The 16621-nt window shown below is 37.8% G+C and overlaps 1 protein-coding gene across 4 annotated transcripts in view; it reads left to right on the forward strand.

The window, feature by feature from the left end:
* The window catches only part of Efemp1 (epidermal growth factor-containing fibulin-like extracellular matrix protein 1), a 73590-nt gene that overhangs the window by 14960 nt on the left and 42009 nt on the right, over positions 1-16621 (forward strand). The window lies entirely within an intron of this gene.

Below are 16621 nucleotides of genomic sequence, written 5' to 3' on the forward strand. Positions count from 1 at the left end.
CATGATACTAAGTCTTTTGTCTGCAGTAGCATATTTCACCATTGCAATAATTCTAAAAGGTGCACACTTTGGATGTCATTATTATTTTACAAATGAGGAAGCTATGCATCAGAAAATTCATCAGTGGTTCCCAACATTAGCTGCTCTATTCATAATCACTCAGGGGCCTTTCAAAGGTTCTCAGGGTCCAAGCCACACCATAGCACAATTAAATAACACTCCTGAGGATGAATTCCAGACATCAATGTTTCTTAAAGCTCCCAGTGTGGTTCGAGTATCCAGCCAAGTTTGAAAACCAGAGAACATACAGGTGTTAAGGACAGAGCTGGCTTTTACGGCGGAGCAGGGATTGCTAGAGGCATAGCTGTCAGTAGAGAGGTGGGTGGTTTGTTTGGAACTTGAACTCATGCTTTTGGCCCACTCTATAAATGTCTCCTCTTGGTTTCTCAAGCTTCTTTGTTGTTGGAGTTGCCACTAACTTAATTTCATTACTTCAGAATAAAGGAAAACAGGTCTGACTTCTCTTCACTTTGAAGAGCAGCTCTGTGTTCACATGGCTGTTTCTTTTAAACGTCTCATTTCAGCACATTTTAATTCTATCACTTGCACCACGGATGGTCTGCCTGCTTTTTGTTTATTTTCACAGAGTACACATAACTGTGTATTCTAGAAAACAGCTGCAGACTTATGTGAGCAGAGTGATAAGAATCTTGGCCTTTAAAGACGTGAGATATTAGTTAACTGGACTGTGCTAAGAGATTGTTTGCTTTTTTATTTTTATGTTTTTATTTTTTTCTTGACAAATCCTCCTAGAACTGCTGGTGTAGTTTGAGAAATGGTTTAGGAGATCCCATACATTTTTCACATTGCTAGGAACCAAGTCAGTAGACCCCATAGAAAAGGAATCACCATACACACTGAACAATGGGCAGAGCCTAGGAGCTCTGCTTTTCTGCCTGGTCATGAATGTGGTCCTGAATACTTCAAGGGTTAGTGCCACCAAGCATTAGTTGGGCATTGCTCTGTTCTCCAGTGTGTTAATCTATCATCAGTATAGAGATGGGAGCTTTTAAATTGCATCTAAGTGAAGTGAGAAAACCAGCCATGCTCTGTTTTTTATTTAATATTCTGTGGGCAAATTTTAAGTCACCCCACATAAAGAGCTAACACATGCTGTGATGGTATCACCTTTCAGGGGATCATCGGAGCAGCATCTGTTTTGCGTTACTCTCATGAGTCAGGATTCCAGTATTGATGATGAATGCACTACCATCTGCTTGATATTCTTTTCCTTTGACAAGGAAATAAACTGATGAGGTTATATGAGAATTCTATGTATTTGGATGAATACTGGTGAAAAATACCTTCAGTTTATTTCACATGATTTAGGGAGATTATTTACCATCATTTAGTTGAGCTATTTAAATAGTGTGCTTAAGGTTTGATTGTCTTTTTTCTGAAATAAAAAGTATTTTATGAAGTTATTTAGACTTTTACATTTTCAATTATTATTGAATACTTTAATAATACCTGAAGAAAAAGAAACAGAAAAAGAATGGATTACTTACTTAGTTCATGACCCATCATTGGCATCTCTGGCTGAATTCAGGAACAATGCCTAAAACTGAATGAAGAAGTTCTGGAATAAAATATATTTAAGACACATATTGGGTGTATTAGAAATATACTGTGAATACTGACATTGAAATCCTATTAAATTTTCCTTTAAAAGACTCATTGCCTATAGTTCTGTGTCTAGGGATGGGACCCCATGAAACCTTCATCCTTCAATATTAACATGCTCACTGATATTACCATGTTCCAGGCTTGTTTATGTGGCCATTTTTTTGAGAGACTGTGTCACAACAGATATCCTACTGTTCTAGTTTTAACAATCTTTTTACTATATGTACCGCCAAAAACTGTAGGAGATGATTAATAGATGTGTCCACCAGGGATGGTCTCACCACAATCTGTTGATCCCTGCAGTGTGTCAGGTTGTGGTTTTCTGTGATGGTCTCTATTTGCTATAAAGAAAGACTTCTTTGGGGGGGGGGGATAGTTACTTACCTGTGGGTGTAAGGGTTATTTTGAATGTAGGAAGGAATTGTGCTGGTCTAACAAAGTAGTGGTAGTTAATTCTTTTCTAATACCCATGATACCACTAGCTCAGTAAGCTGACTAGGTTTATAGTTTTGACATGATTTTCCTCCTGTTGAGTGGGCCTTAAATCCAATTAAACAGGTTACTACCAACATTCAAGTGCCACATATTGTGCCTTATGGCTTATAGCCTTTCTGGGCTAATCATTGTCATGGCTCATAGGTGTTACATCTGGGTAGGACTGTTGAATTACTTTCTTTTCTTCGACACTTGCACAATATTTTCTGGTACTATGGAAGCTAGACCACAGGAAAGAGACTTTCACGTCAGCTCAAGCTCCAATTATATGGGTTGTATTTTCTAATTAATTATGTGGTGTCCAACAATAGGGACCACCCTCAACCTCTGAGAGGCAACCCATGATTACATTAGTAATCTATATGTTTTGGGAGTCACGTGGACTACATTAAAAAGGAGAATTTTTTCATGCCCTGTACTGAAATTTTTGTTAGCTTGTGATTCTTATCAGGAGCACTACAACCTGAGTGCTTTATCTTCCTTTAAGACACACGCTAAAACACACACACATACACACACACACACACACACACACAGAGGGAGGGGGAAGAGAGAGATTACACACATACAATACACACACATACACACAGAGAGATATGCACATATATGTATTCCATATCATTTTATGTAAACATAAAATAATAAGCTTCCTTGTTGCTTTTTCAAACAACCTTGGTATTATTTGTCCTTTGTCCCTTCTTCTTCTACTCTGACCTCCATCCTCTCCAGGTGGATCTCCACCTACGTCTTTCCATTTTCCATTTAATATCACCTGTATCCTACTATCCCCTATCAAGTCCCAGCACCCACCCCACACCAGATCCCACACCCCACACTCCCATCACCTATGGTCTCTGTGGCTACTCCAGGTTCTGTATTGACATCTGAGAATTTGGAGCTTGGAATCAGAGAGGAGTAAGAACATGCTACAGTATCTTTATATGAATAGGTTACCTTATTCAATATAAGTAAGTAATGTGAGAAATACTAAGATAATTTTTTCTAGTCCACCTACTTAACCTGAAAATTTTGTGATTTCATTGTTCTTTTTTTTTAAATTAGGTATTTTCTTCATTTACATTTCTAATGCTATTCCAAAAGTCCCCCATGTCCTCCACCCCACTTTCTTCCCCCCTCCAATACCACTTCTTGGCCCTGTCGTTCCCCTGTACTTAGGCATATAAAGTTTGCAAGACCAATGAGCCTCTTTCCACTGATGGCCAACTAGGCCATCTTCTGATACATATGCAGCTAGAGACACGAGCTCCAGAGGGTACTGGTTAGTTCATATGGTTGTTCCACCTATAGGGTTGCAGATATCTTTAGCTCCTTGAGTACATTCTCTAACTCCTCCGTTGGGGGCCCTGTGTTCCATCCAATTAGCTGACTGTGAGCATCCACTTCTGTGTTTGCTAAGACCAAGAATAGCCTCACAAAAGACATCTATATCAGGGTCCTTTCAGCAAAATCTTGCTAGTGTATGCAGTGGTGTCATCATTTGGAGGCTAATTATGGAATGGATCTCCGGATATGGCAGTCTCTAGATGGTCTATCCTTTCGTATCAGCTCCAAACTTTGTCTCTGTAACTCCTTCCATGGGTGTTCTGTTCCCAATTCTAAGAAGGGACAAGATGTCGACATTTTGGTCTTGTTCTTCTTGAGTTTCATGTGTTTTACAAATTGTATCTTATATCTTGGGTATTCTAAGTTTCTGGGCTAATATCCACTTATCAGTGAGTACATATCAGGTGAGTTCTTTTGTGATTGGGTTACCTCACTCAGGATGATGCCCTCCAGGTCCATCCATTTGCCTAGCAATTTCATAAATTCATTCTTTTTAATAGCTGAGTAGTACTCCATTGTGTAAATGTACCACATTTTCTATATCCATTCCTCTGTTGAGGGGCATCTGGGTTCTTTCCAGCATCTGGCTATTATAAATAAGGCTGCTATGAACATAGTGGAGCATGTGTCCTTCTTACCAGTTGGAACATCTTCTGGATATATGCCCAGGAGAGGTACTGCAGGATCCTCTGGTAGTACTATGTCCAATTTTCTGAGGAACCGCCAGACTGATTTCCACAGTGGTTGTAAAAGCTTGCAATCCCACCAACAATGGAGGAGTGTTCCTCTTTCTCCACATCCTCGCCAGCATCTGCTGTCACCTGAACTTTTGATCTTAGCCATTCTGTCTGGTGTGAGGTGGAATCTCAGGGTTGTTTTGATTTGCATTTCCCTGATGATTAAGGATGCTGAACATTTATTCAGGTGCTTCTCAGCCATTCGGTACTCCTCAAGTGAGAATTCTTTGTTCATCTCTGAGCCCCATTTTTTTAATTTGATTTTCTGGAGTCCACCTTCTTGAGTTTTTTATATATATTGGATATTAGTCCCCTATCAGATTTGGGATAGATAAAGATCCTTTCCCAATCTGTAGGTGGTCTTTTTGTCTTATTGGCGGTGTCTTTTTTTCCTTGCAGAAGCTTTGCAATTTTATGAGGTCCCATTTGTCGATTCTCGATCTTACATCACAAGCTATGCTGTTCTATTCAGGAATTTTTCCCCTGTACCCATATCTTTGAGGCTTTTCCCTACTTTCTCCTCTATATGTTTCAGTGTCTCTGGTTTTATGTGGAGTTCCTTAATCCACTTAGATTTGACCTTAGTACAAGGAGATAGAAATGGATCAATTTGCATTCTTCTACATGATAACTGCCAGTTGTGCCAGCACCATTTGTTGAAAATGCTGTCTTTTTTCCACTGGATGGTTTTAGGTCCCTTGTCAAAGATCAAGTGATTATAGGTGTGTGGGTTCATCTCTGGGTCTTCAATTATATTCCATTGGTTTACTTGTCTGTCGGTATACCAGAACCATGCAGTTTTTATAACAATTGCTCTGTAGTACAGCTTTAGGTCAGGCATGGTGATTCCACCAGGGGTTCTTTTATCCTTGAGAAGAGTTTTTGCTATCCTAGGTTTTTGTTATTCCAGATGAATTTACAGATTGCTCTTTCTAATTCATTGAAGAATTGAGTTGGAATTTTGATGGGGATTGCATTGAATCTATAGATTGCATTTGGCAAGATAGCCATTTTTACTATATTGATCCTGCCAATCCATGAGCATGGGAGATCTTTCCATCTTCTGAGATCTTCTTTAATTTCTTTCTTCAGAGACTTTAAGTTCTTATCATACAGATCTTTCACTTCCTTAGTTAGAGTCACGCCAAGGTATTTTATATTATTTGTGACTATTAAGAAGGGTGTTGTTTCCCTAATTTCTTTCTTAGCCTGTTTATCCTTTGTGTAGAGAAAGGCCATTGACTTGTTTGAGTTAATTTTATATCCAGAAACTTCATTGAAGCTGTTTCTCAGGTTTAGGAGTTCTCTGGTGGAATTTTTAGGGTCACTTATATATACTATCATATCATCTGCAAAAAGTGGTATTTTGACATCTTCCTTTCCAATTTGTATCCCCTTGATCTCCTTTTGTTGTCGAATTGCTCTGGCTAGGACTTCAAGTACAATGTTGAATAGGTAGGGAGAAAGTGGGCAGCCTTGGTTGGTCCCTGATTTTAGTGGGATTGCTTCCAGCTTCTCACCATTTACTTCGATGTTGGCTACTGGTTTGCTATAGATTGCTTTTATCATGTTTAAGAATGGGCCTGGAATTCCTGATCTTTCCAAGACATTTATCATGAATGGGTGCTGGATTTTGTCAAATGCTTTCTCAGCATCTACGAGATGATCAAGTGGTTTTTGTCTTTTTTTGTTGTTGTTGTTTATATAATGGATTATGTTGATGGATTTTTGTTATTAAACCATCCCTGCATCCCTGGAATGAAACATCCTTAGTCAGGATGGGTGATTGTTTTGTTGTGTTCTTGGGTTTGGTTAGGGAAAATTTTTATTGAGTATTTTTGCATTGGTATTCATAAGGGAAATTGGTCTGAAGTTCTCTATCTTTGTTGGATCTCTCTGTGGTTTAGGTATCAGAGTAATTGTGGCTTCATAGAATGAATTGGGTAAATTACCTTCTGCTTCTATTTTGTTGAATAGTTTGTGAAGAACTGGAATTAAATCTTCTTTGAAGTTCTTATAGAAATCTGCACTAAACCCATCTCATTCTGGGCTTTTTTTGGTTTGGAGACTATTAATGACTGCTTCTATTTCTTTAGGGGATATAGGACTGTTTAGATCATTAACCTGATCATGATTTACCTTTGTTACCTGGTATCTGTCTAGAAATTTGTTCATTTCATCCAGGTTTTCCAGTTTTGTTGAGTATAGCTTTTTGTAGAAGGATCTGATGGTGTTTTGGATTTCTTCAGGATCTGTTGTTATGTCTCCCTTTTCATTTCTGATTTTGTTAATTAGGATGCTGACACTGTGCCCTCTAGTGAGTCTGGCTAAGAATTTATCTATCTTGTTGATTTTCTCAAATAACAAGTTCCTCCTTTGGTTGATTCTTTGAATAGTTCTTATTGTTTCCACTTACTTGATTTCACCCCTGAGTTTGATTATTTCCTGCCGTCTACTCCTCTTGGGTGAATTTGCTTCCTTTTCTTCTAGAGCTTTTAGGTCTGTTGTCAAGCTGCTAGTGTGTGTTCTCTCTAGATTCTTTTTGGAGGCACTCAGAACTATGAGTTTTCCTGTTAGAAATGCTTTCATTGTGTCCCATAAATTTGGGTATGTTGTGGCTTCATTTTCATTAAACTCTAAAAAGTCTTTAATTTCTTTCTATATTCCTTCCTTGACCAAGGTATCATTGAGAAGAGTGTTGTTCAGTTTCCATGTGTGTGTTGGCTTTCTATTATTTATGCTGTTATTGAAGATCAGCCTTAGTCCGTGGTGATTTGATAAGATGCATGGGACAATTTCAATATCTTTGTATCTGTTGAGGCCTGTTTTGTGACCAATTATATGGTCAGTTTTGGAGAAAGTACCATAACATGCTGAGAAGAAGGTATATCTTTTGTTTTAGGATAAAATGTTCTGTAGATATCAGTTAAATCCATTTGTTTCATAACTTCTGTTAGTTTCACTGTGTCCCTGTTTAGTTTCTGTTTCCATGATCTGTCCATTTATGGAAGTGGTGTGTTGAAGTCTCCCACTATTATTGTGTGAGCTGCAATGTGTGCTTTGAGCTTTACTAAAGTTTCTTTAATGAATGTGGCTGCCCTTGCATTTGGAGCATAGATATTCAGAATTGAGAGTTCCTCTTGGAAGATTTTACCTTTGATGAGTATGAAGTGTCCCTCCTTGTTTTTTTTTTTTTGTTTGTTTTTGTTTTTTTTTTATGACTTTGGTTTGGAAGTCGATTTTATTGGATATTAGAATGGCTACTCCAGCTTGTTTCTTCAGACCATTTGCTTAGAAAATTGTTTTCCAGCCTTTCACTCTGAGGTAGTGTCTGTCTTTTTCTCTGAGATGGGTTTCCTGTAAGCAGCAAAATGTTGGGTCCTGTTTGTGTAGCCAGTCTGTTAGTCTATGTCTTTTTATTGGGGAATTGAGTCCATTGGTATTAAGAGATATTAAGGAAAAGTAATTGTTGCTTCCTATTATTTTTGTTGTTAGAGTTGTCATCTTGTTCTTGTGGCTGTCTTCTTTTAGGTTTGTTGAAGGATTACTTTCTTGCTTTTTCTGAGATGTGGTATCTGTCATTGTATTGTTGTTGTTTTTTTGTTTTGTTTTATTTTGTTTTGTTTTTTTCTGTTATTATCCTAAGAAGGGCTGGATTTGTGGAAAGATAATGTGTGGATTTGGTTTTGTCATGGAATACTTTGGTTTCTCCATCTATGGTAATTGAAAATTTGGCTGGGTATAGTAGTCTGGGCTGGCATTTGTGTTCTCTTAGTGTTTGCATAACATCTGTCCAGGCTCTTCTGGCTTTCATAATCTCTGTTGAAAAGTCTGGTGTAATTCTGGTAGGCCTGCCTTTATATGTTACTTGACCTTTTTCCCTTACTGCTTTTAACATTCTATTTTTATTTAGTGTACTTGTTGTTCTGATTATTATGTGTCAGGAGGAATTTCTTTTCTGGCCCAGTCTATTTAGAGTTCTGTAGGCTTCTTGTATGTTCAAGGGCATCTCTTTCTTTAGGTTTGGGAAGTTTTTTTCTGTAATTTTGTTGAAGATATTTGCTGGCTCTTTAAGTTGAAAATCTTCATTCTCATCTACTCCTATTATCCATAGGTTTGGTCTTCTCATTGTGTCCTGGATTTCCTGCATGTTTTGAGTTAGGATCTTTTTGCATTTTGCATTTTCTTTGATTGTTGTGCCCATGTTCTCTATGGAGTCTTCATCACCTGAGATTCTCTCTTCCATCTCTTGCATTCTGTTGCTGATGTTCACATCTATGGCTCCAGATTTCTTTCCTAGGGTTTCTATCTCCAGCATTGCCTCACTTTGGGTTTCTTTATTGTGTCTACTTCCCTTTTTAGGTCTAGTTTGGTTTTGTTCATTTCCATCAACTGTTTGGTTGTGTTTTCCTGTTTTTCTTTAAGGACTTGTAACTCTTAACAGTGTTCTCCTGTATTTCTTTAAGTGAATTATTAAAGTCCTTCTTGATGTCCTCTACCATCATCATGAGATATGCTTTTAAATCCAGGTCTAGCTTTTTGGGTGTGTTGGGGTGCCCAGGTCTGGGTGAGGTGCGAGTGCTGCGTTCTGATGATGGTGAGCAGTCTTGGTTTCTGTTAGTAAGATTCTTGCATTTCCCTTTGCCCTCTGGTAATCTCTGGATTTAGTTGTTATAGTTGTCTCTGGTTAGAGCTTGTTCCTCTTGTGATTCTGTTAGCCTCTATCAGCAGACCTGGGAGACTATCTCTCTCCTCTGAGTTTCAGTGGTCAGAGCACTCTCTGCAAGCAAGCTCTCCTCTTACAGGGAAGGTGTTCAGATACCTGGTGTTCAGACCTCCCTCCTGGCAGAAGATGAAGGCCCGAAACAGGGTCTGTCCCAGAAGCTGTGTTGCTTCGGTCTCTCCCAGAAGCTGTTAGTTTCTGTAGTCCACACTCTCACCTGCACAGACTAATCTCAGAGGGATCAGGGAACCAAGATGGTGCCCCCAGGTGCTCCTGCGAAGCCCTGCTGGGTGGGGCAGACACCTCTCCTCTAGCAGGGAAGGTGCCTGGATGTCTGGAGCCCGAAAAGGGGTCTGCCTCAGAAGCTGTCCTCTAGGAACCTTGGGGATGTCTGCTGACTCTGCACCCAGGTGACCTGGTGCTGGCGCCGACTGGAAGGGATTTGTGACCCTGGTCAGGCTGGCTTTTCTGCTTCCCTAATGCTGTCTCACGTCCAGCGTGATTGGATTGGAACAGAAGTTGTGTTCCACTCACCGGTGGTCCTAAGATTGTGTGGAGAGTCCTCTAGGGGACCTTGGGGGTGTCCACCGACTCCACGCCCAAGGTGACCCGCTGCTGGCACCGACCAGAAGGATGTGATTTCATTTTTCTTTATATTGTGTCCAAAAACCACATTTTTTAATCTATTAAATGATATTCAGGTTGTTTTTATTTCCTGGCTATTAGGGTATGCCCCTTTATTCATTGTACAACTCAGAGTGAGCAACCCTCAAATCATAGACACACCATCAACAAAAACAAATGTAGCAGTTTGTATTTATCTATGTGCATATACATATACCCTATACACTTGACAATAAAAATGAGAAAAATTTGAGAGCAGTGGTAGGTAATGGGAGAGTTTCAAGGGACTGTGCCTGGGAGGGTCTGGAGGGAGGAGAAGGGGAAATGTGAAATAATACTACTCCAATTTAAAACATTTTTTAAATCCACAGGAACAGACATATTTAATTAATAAAAAGGAAAAAGGTTTTAAAATTATTAGCCATATAGGTAGGGCATAATTTCACAGTATTGTAACAAATATGTTACATACTCTCTGTCTAATTGGAAAGTTATGTATTTTAGTCGTCATTTACCTATTTTTTTCAGGTCACTGGATGAAATTTTATCTTATGTTTATGAAATTAATTATAATACCGAAAGATATACAAAGCTACTTTTTTCACATATTAAAATACCATAATTCTTAGTTCTCTGGGGAGTTTTAAAATTACAAATTAAAGTTATTAGGCAAATCGCTTATGGAAAACATGAATACTTAACTATTTATTTATGTACACACAGAATATTTCAACTAAACTGTTCTGAATAATTTACAATTTCTCAACTTTGTGCTTGGAATCTGTAGTATGGACAACACGGTTAAATGTTTTTAATGACTTAAGGCTTTAGTTGGACTTCTTCCCACCTTCTGACTTTGCAAAGTGCCCATAAATGTGGATTTACTTAATTGTTGATAAAATGGGTTATTTCATATGATAACAACAGAATAATCTGTCTAGGGATCTGACTAACATAAGTCGAGTCACACTTGTGCCCGTTTATTATTTAGCTAATCAAATATGTAGCCCCACTCCTTCTAATTGCCTGCAGATGGATGAGATTCTCATTCCAGGCCAGCAGCACAAAATAACGTTTTATAACCAGTGTGAAAGTGTGGGGACCTCTCCTTAAAACAATAATGTGCTCCAAGGACCTATATTCTTGACATCATTATGCCGTTTGAGGAGTCCTCTCTTTTAATAAACTCCTCTACCCCCTTTTAAATGCTGCCTAAGTGTGTCCACTAAGCCAAACACATTTACCATGGCTGGCTGGATTAAGACAAATGAAAGCTTATACATGAGTCATCATTGTACAAAATTATTTTTCCCACAAATGTTTTACAAGAGGTATACTTCATCACATAATCCAAAACCGAGAGCTAGCAAGAGCTACAGTCTCTACTTTGTTTTAGTCTTAAACTGAGTTTTCAGCTGGACAATGCCAGTGACAGACATTTTCTACCCATTGAACTACCATCAAGGTTTTTTGTAAATATATCTTACTCCTTTCTACATGTTTTCCAGGGCTTTTTGTTTTGTGCAAAATAGATTTTTGCACAATTTTATTTGGAAATATGATACAACCTCCAAAGGTCAAGTTTTGTATGTTGATTATATAAAGTAATTCTTGACAAAGGAGAATTCAATAGGGTAGGCACAAAGAGTTGTAAGTGGCTGCCATTATCCTTTGCAGGTATTAAATTACATGGTCATTCAGTGTTACATATCTGAAGTCCATGTAATATCATCTACCTGAGATACTACAGAAATTCATCTAGAAAAGCAAGTTGGGTGGATAGGAGATACATTAGGACTCACTGAAGGCTCACCTCTAGTCTTTTACATTGTTGTTATACAGTCTCTGTATGATCTTCCTCAAAGAAAATGGAATAAAGCCACAAATTAATTTTCCTATCATATAGAATTTTCTGAGTACTAGCTTTGTAGAGGCAAAATCATTCTGAAATGGGGGTGAGGGAAAGAAAATTAAAATTGCCCAATTTAAAGGATTTTTTTTGTTTAATTTAACTTATAAAAATAGAACATTTTACATGGCTTGTAATTAAGATATCATTAACTTGGTCATCTTTCATGGGGACAACTACTAATTAATAAAAAGAACAAGTCTACTAAGGATGAAAGGTCACTGGATAAAGACATTTGTCACCAACTCTTAACAACTTGAGTTTGATCGCCCAGGTCCCTAATTGTGAATGGAAAAAGCTGACTCCCAAATGTTGCCCTCTGGTCTCAACATACAGACCATGTCATACCCATATGTGCATATGTGCGTACGCATACACACACACACACACACACACACACAATAAATCGTTGTGATGATTTTTATTATTATTTGACACAGAGGCAAGTAATACGCTGAAAAAAAAAAAAAAAACTCTCCTCTTTACATGCTCCATCCTGTCACCTGCTCAATCAGACTTCCACCCCCTGGTTGACCTTGTGCTATGCCTGGCACATTCATAGCTAAAATACTGCTTTGAAAGGGAAAAATATTGCATATACTTATTTAAAAACCTTAAACTAATATGTTCAGCTTCTTGCTAGAGAAATATTTCTTTTATTTCTTTCATTTTAAGTGGGTGTGATCTCATATCCAAAAGAATACTTACAAATTTTTGAGTAATCAGGTACCTTAGCCCACCTGCTTTGCTCTTCACATTCAGCTTTTGAGTATTACCCTTTGTTGCTCTGACTGCCATTAAGGCCTCTGGATGCTTAGCTTTTGTTGTGTATGGGTGCACAGTCCAATAAAGAGCTTTGATATAACAAAACAGATATTTTGAGAAAGGAAGACTATAATTGTGTAAATTATATTAACCTAAAAACAGTTAAAGCAGAAAGAAAGATGGGCATTGTTGATTACCTTTGAGTATCTGAAATTTCTCCAAAGTTATCTTTCTAGGTAGGACTGAAATGTTTAGGGAAAATGTGACTAATTTTTAAATAATGGATGCACTGCATTAGAGATGGTTGATTTCCTCCTAAAAATAATACATCTTATTATTTACTTTTCAAAATATTGTGGACATTGAGTTTCTAGTCACAATAAGGTCATTTTAAAATGCATTTTGAAGAATATATATATGTAGCTGGTTCAAGTAAAGAAATGTCCTTAAATTTTCTTCATAACAACTAGAGTAAAAGGATAAAATAGATCAATATGATTGTCCTCCTGCTTGAGAAAACTGCTACCAAACTCCTTACTTTAGTGCTTTTAAAACTATGACCAGAAGTACCAAGCACTTTTGAACATCTACTAGAAATGCAGATTTCTGGGTTCCACACCTATAGGATCAGAAAACTTTGGAAGTAGGTCCCAAACCTATGCTGAAATAATCCTATGTTTTTGATACCTGTTCAAATCTAAAAACAGATGCCCTAGCTTAATCTTAGCTGTAGGAAGCTGTACGAGCCATATAAATCAGAAGGCATCAGGATAGTCATGGGATATGGGTAGTAGTAAAGACCAAGCATAAATCACACTTGCTGTGCAGGTCTGATAATTCTGTATTTTCCTTCTCCCACTGATGTCAGTAGCACATGATCACACAGCCATATGTGCCTGCTGGATCGTATCACTAAATCAAGGATGTGAAAATGCACAATCTCAAAGAAAGGGAGTAAACAGGAGAGCCTTTCATCTCTCCATAAAACCTGGGAAGATAAAATCTCCACACTGCCCAAGTGAAACTGTAGTTGTGCTCTGTGGTGAGTGGACCTCAGAGAGACCCACATCTTCTGTATGGATCCCCCTTAAGCTCATGACAGACTTGTATGAAGAAAGCACTGTGGTTTGGAAGTTCAGCTGCTCATACTGAACCGCAGAAGGTTCCAGCTTTTGCTCCAAAGCATGTTTCAGCTACCAAAGCAATGGGAAATCCCCAGGAGCAGAGATGCACAGCACCACCCCACTCTGTTCATACGTTGTGAGTCATCAGTTATTTGAAAAGTACATCTGTGTCTTCAGTATAAATTTGATCAAAGATGTGCTTCCCATCACAGGAAGAGATTCTTGTTAGGACTAGTTAACACTTAATCTGTGGAATGAATTCCCCTCTCTCTGCAGAACAAAACAGCAGATTAGGGTAGAGTTGCAAGCCTGGGTAATTTCAGGAATGTGCAAGGGTACTGGCTTGTGATTTCTTTGTCCAATAGAAAAACCCCAACCTATATTCTCTGAAATCACTAAATCCCCTTTTAAGAATTGCCTCTGCATTTGTTGAGTTACTGGCATGATTTGATTCTTTGAAACCAAAGAGTAAACAAAATTCATTCCAAATGTGTTTGATTTTGCACGAAATGTACAAATAAGTTATTCATGCCACATCTGAAATTCATTAGCACACTGTTTTTTCCAGGAGGTAACTGCAAATTGTACACTCAAAACCAAAACTGATCAAGAAAACTGCATGCGAACATTGGCAGAAAAAACACTATAATTACAAGAAGTTAAAACAATTGCAGGTTTGTAGCTCAACCCTAATTGATATGTAAACATTTAGGGAAAGCAAAGTGAAGAAATACAAGAACAGAAGGATTAAAAGGATAGAAAGACAGCAGATCAAAAATTGGGTACTAAATATGTAAGAGAGAGAGAGATTTCATTTAAATTCAAAAACATTAGCTACTCTTCAAATAGTTGTACATCCCTGTTAGTGTGCTAAGTAGGCAGTATTTTAATAACATTGTTGCAAAACTCTTCAGCTAGCATTTAACAAACTCAATCAAGCCTGAGAAGCACCTTCTGTCATCATTTGATAAAGTCAAAGAAGATGAAAACAATTTTGATAGAGTCTAACGAGAAAAGAAAAGATCATAGTATAATACTTAGAGAACTCAGCACAACTGACCCATGATTTGGCAAATAACCCAATTAGCTCATGTCTCTAGCTGCATATGTAGCAGAAGATGGCCGAGTCGGCCATCATTGGGAAGAGAGGCCCCTTGGTCTTGCAAACTTTATATGCTCTAGTACAGGGAAACTCCAGGGCTAAGAAGTGGGAGTGGGTGGGTTGGGGAGCAGGGTGGGGGGAGGGTATAGGGGACTTTCAGGACACCATTTGAAATGTAAATGAAGAAAATATCTAATAAAAATTTGAAAAGGGTGTAAAAGTTTGATGCCTCAAAAAAAAAAAAAACAATAAAACATACAACAGTTTAGACAAGCAATGCATGAAACATCACAAGTACCTGATAAACTGTTAAAAGTCAAATAAAACGAGGATGTGACAGAGGCAGGCTCACCATTGGCTAAAACATGTATCAGACTAAAAAAGAAACTATGCCTCAGACTAAAAAAGAAAATATGTCTCAAAAAGTATGGTCAAAGATACAAGTTCCTTCTTGGGATAGAACATTTGATAGAGAATATTGGGGAGAGGTTGGAAATTAAGATCTAAAATTCAGAAGAAGTGACCATCCTATAACCAAGCAGAATAATGAAGAGCTCTGTGTCCCGGTCACTTTGCCTCAGAAACGCCTCACAAGCAGTAGCTTCTGATAAGAATAGGGACACTGTAATGAGGGACCAAAGCCAGAGCAGAAAGAGCCCCTGTTATACAGCACACACCCACGACTGGCTCCCTCCCAGTAACTCTGCCCAACAAACTGCTAATAACTTGCTGAACACTGATAAACACCTTCCTGGGTCATTTTATAAAATACCAGAAGAACACTAAAATTCTTTGTCTGATTACATAATGTAGCAGTTTTTAATCTTAGACTCAATTATCCTTGAAGATGAGCCACTGAGTATTATGTGTGCACGGCAAATGTTCCAGCCAGAAGTGCTACAGACTTTCAGAGTGACCCCAAAGTAGTTATTTAAAGAGACCATTCTATTTTTAATGAAGGGCATCTTGGATACTCTGTCCTATTTAAACTTTTTACTGGAAAAAAAAACATCCATAAAACTTATTCCTTGTAATCCTAAATTATTATGTTTTAATAAACACTGGTAACTAAACAGGTTGATTTTATTCCTGGGGGGGGGGGGAAGAGTTGGAAATACTGAAGTTATTTTCTCAAAAGCCTTTTATATAGAGTGACATCAGCTCTGTATTACATAAATACTTCCTCAGAAATATGGCCATAATGAAAACTTGGGTTGATGAAATTTTAATATTCATGGTATTTGAAATAAAATAATTCTAAAGCCAGAATTTTTATTTAATATCATATTACATTTACTTAATGTGTGGGTACATGTGTATGCCACAGCAAATGTGTGAAGGCCAAAGGCAGCTTTCAGTTCTCTCCTCCTACCATGTAGGTATTAGGGATTGAACTTGGGTTGTCAGACTTGGAAGCAAGTGCCTTTATTCACTGAATCATTCCCCTGCACAATTATCTAATTTTTAATTTAAAAACTATGTAGAGCTGGAGATGAAGCCTAGGTCCTTGAGAAAGTTAGATAGGTGGGTGTGCTAAATTGAGGCATTTCCCCAGATGTGCTTTCATATTGTTATTTTACTCATTAATTCAATGTGTATACATGTTCTGTGTGCGTGTACATCTATGTACTGCATGAATGCCTGGTGCCCTTGGAGTCAAAGAAGAGAGAATCAAATACTCTGGGACTGGAGTTAAAAGATGGTTGTGAGCCAAAATGTGGTGCTGGGAACTGAACCTTGTCCATTGGAAGAGCAGAAAGTGCTCTTTCATGAGCTATCGATCCAAATCCTGTGTTTTATATTTTAATTGGCAAGTAATAAATCTATATATTTTGAGGTCACAGTATGATTATTAATGGGTGTGTTAATTATGGAATAATCAAGTCAAGCTAAGCAATGTATCCATTACTTCTCATACATTTTTATGATACGAATATCTAAAATCCTTTTCTATCTTATATGTTCAAAATATACAATAATTTATTAACCACAGTTATCAATGTGTGGAAGAGATCACAAAAGCTCACTGTTCTTTTTTTATTTAACAATTTTTTATTAGATATTTTCTTCATTTACATTTCAAATGCTATTCTGAAAGTCCCCTATACCCTC

Source organism: Mus musculus, chromosome 11 (genome assembly GCF_000001635.26).
Source record: "Mus musculus strain C57BL/6J chromosome 11, GRCm38.p6 C57BL/6J".
Lineage (NCBI taxonomy): Eukaryota > Metazoa > Chordata > Mammalia > Rodentia > Muridae > Mus > Mus musculus.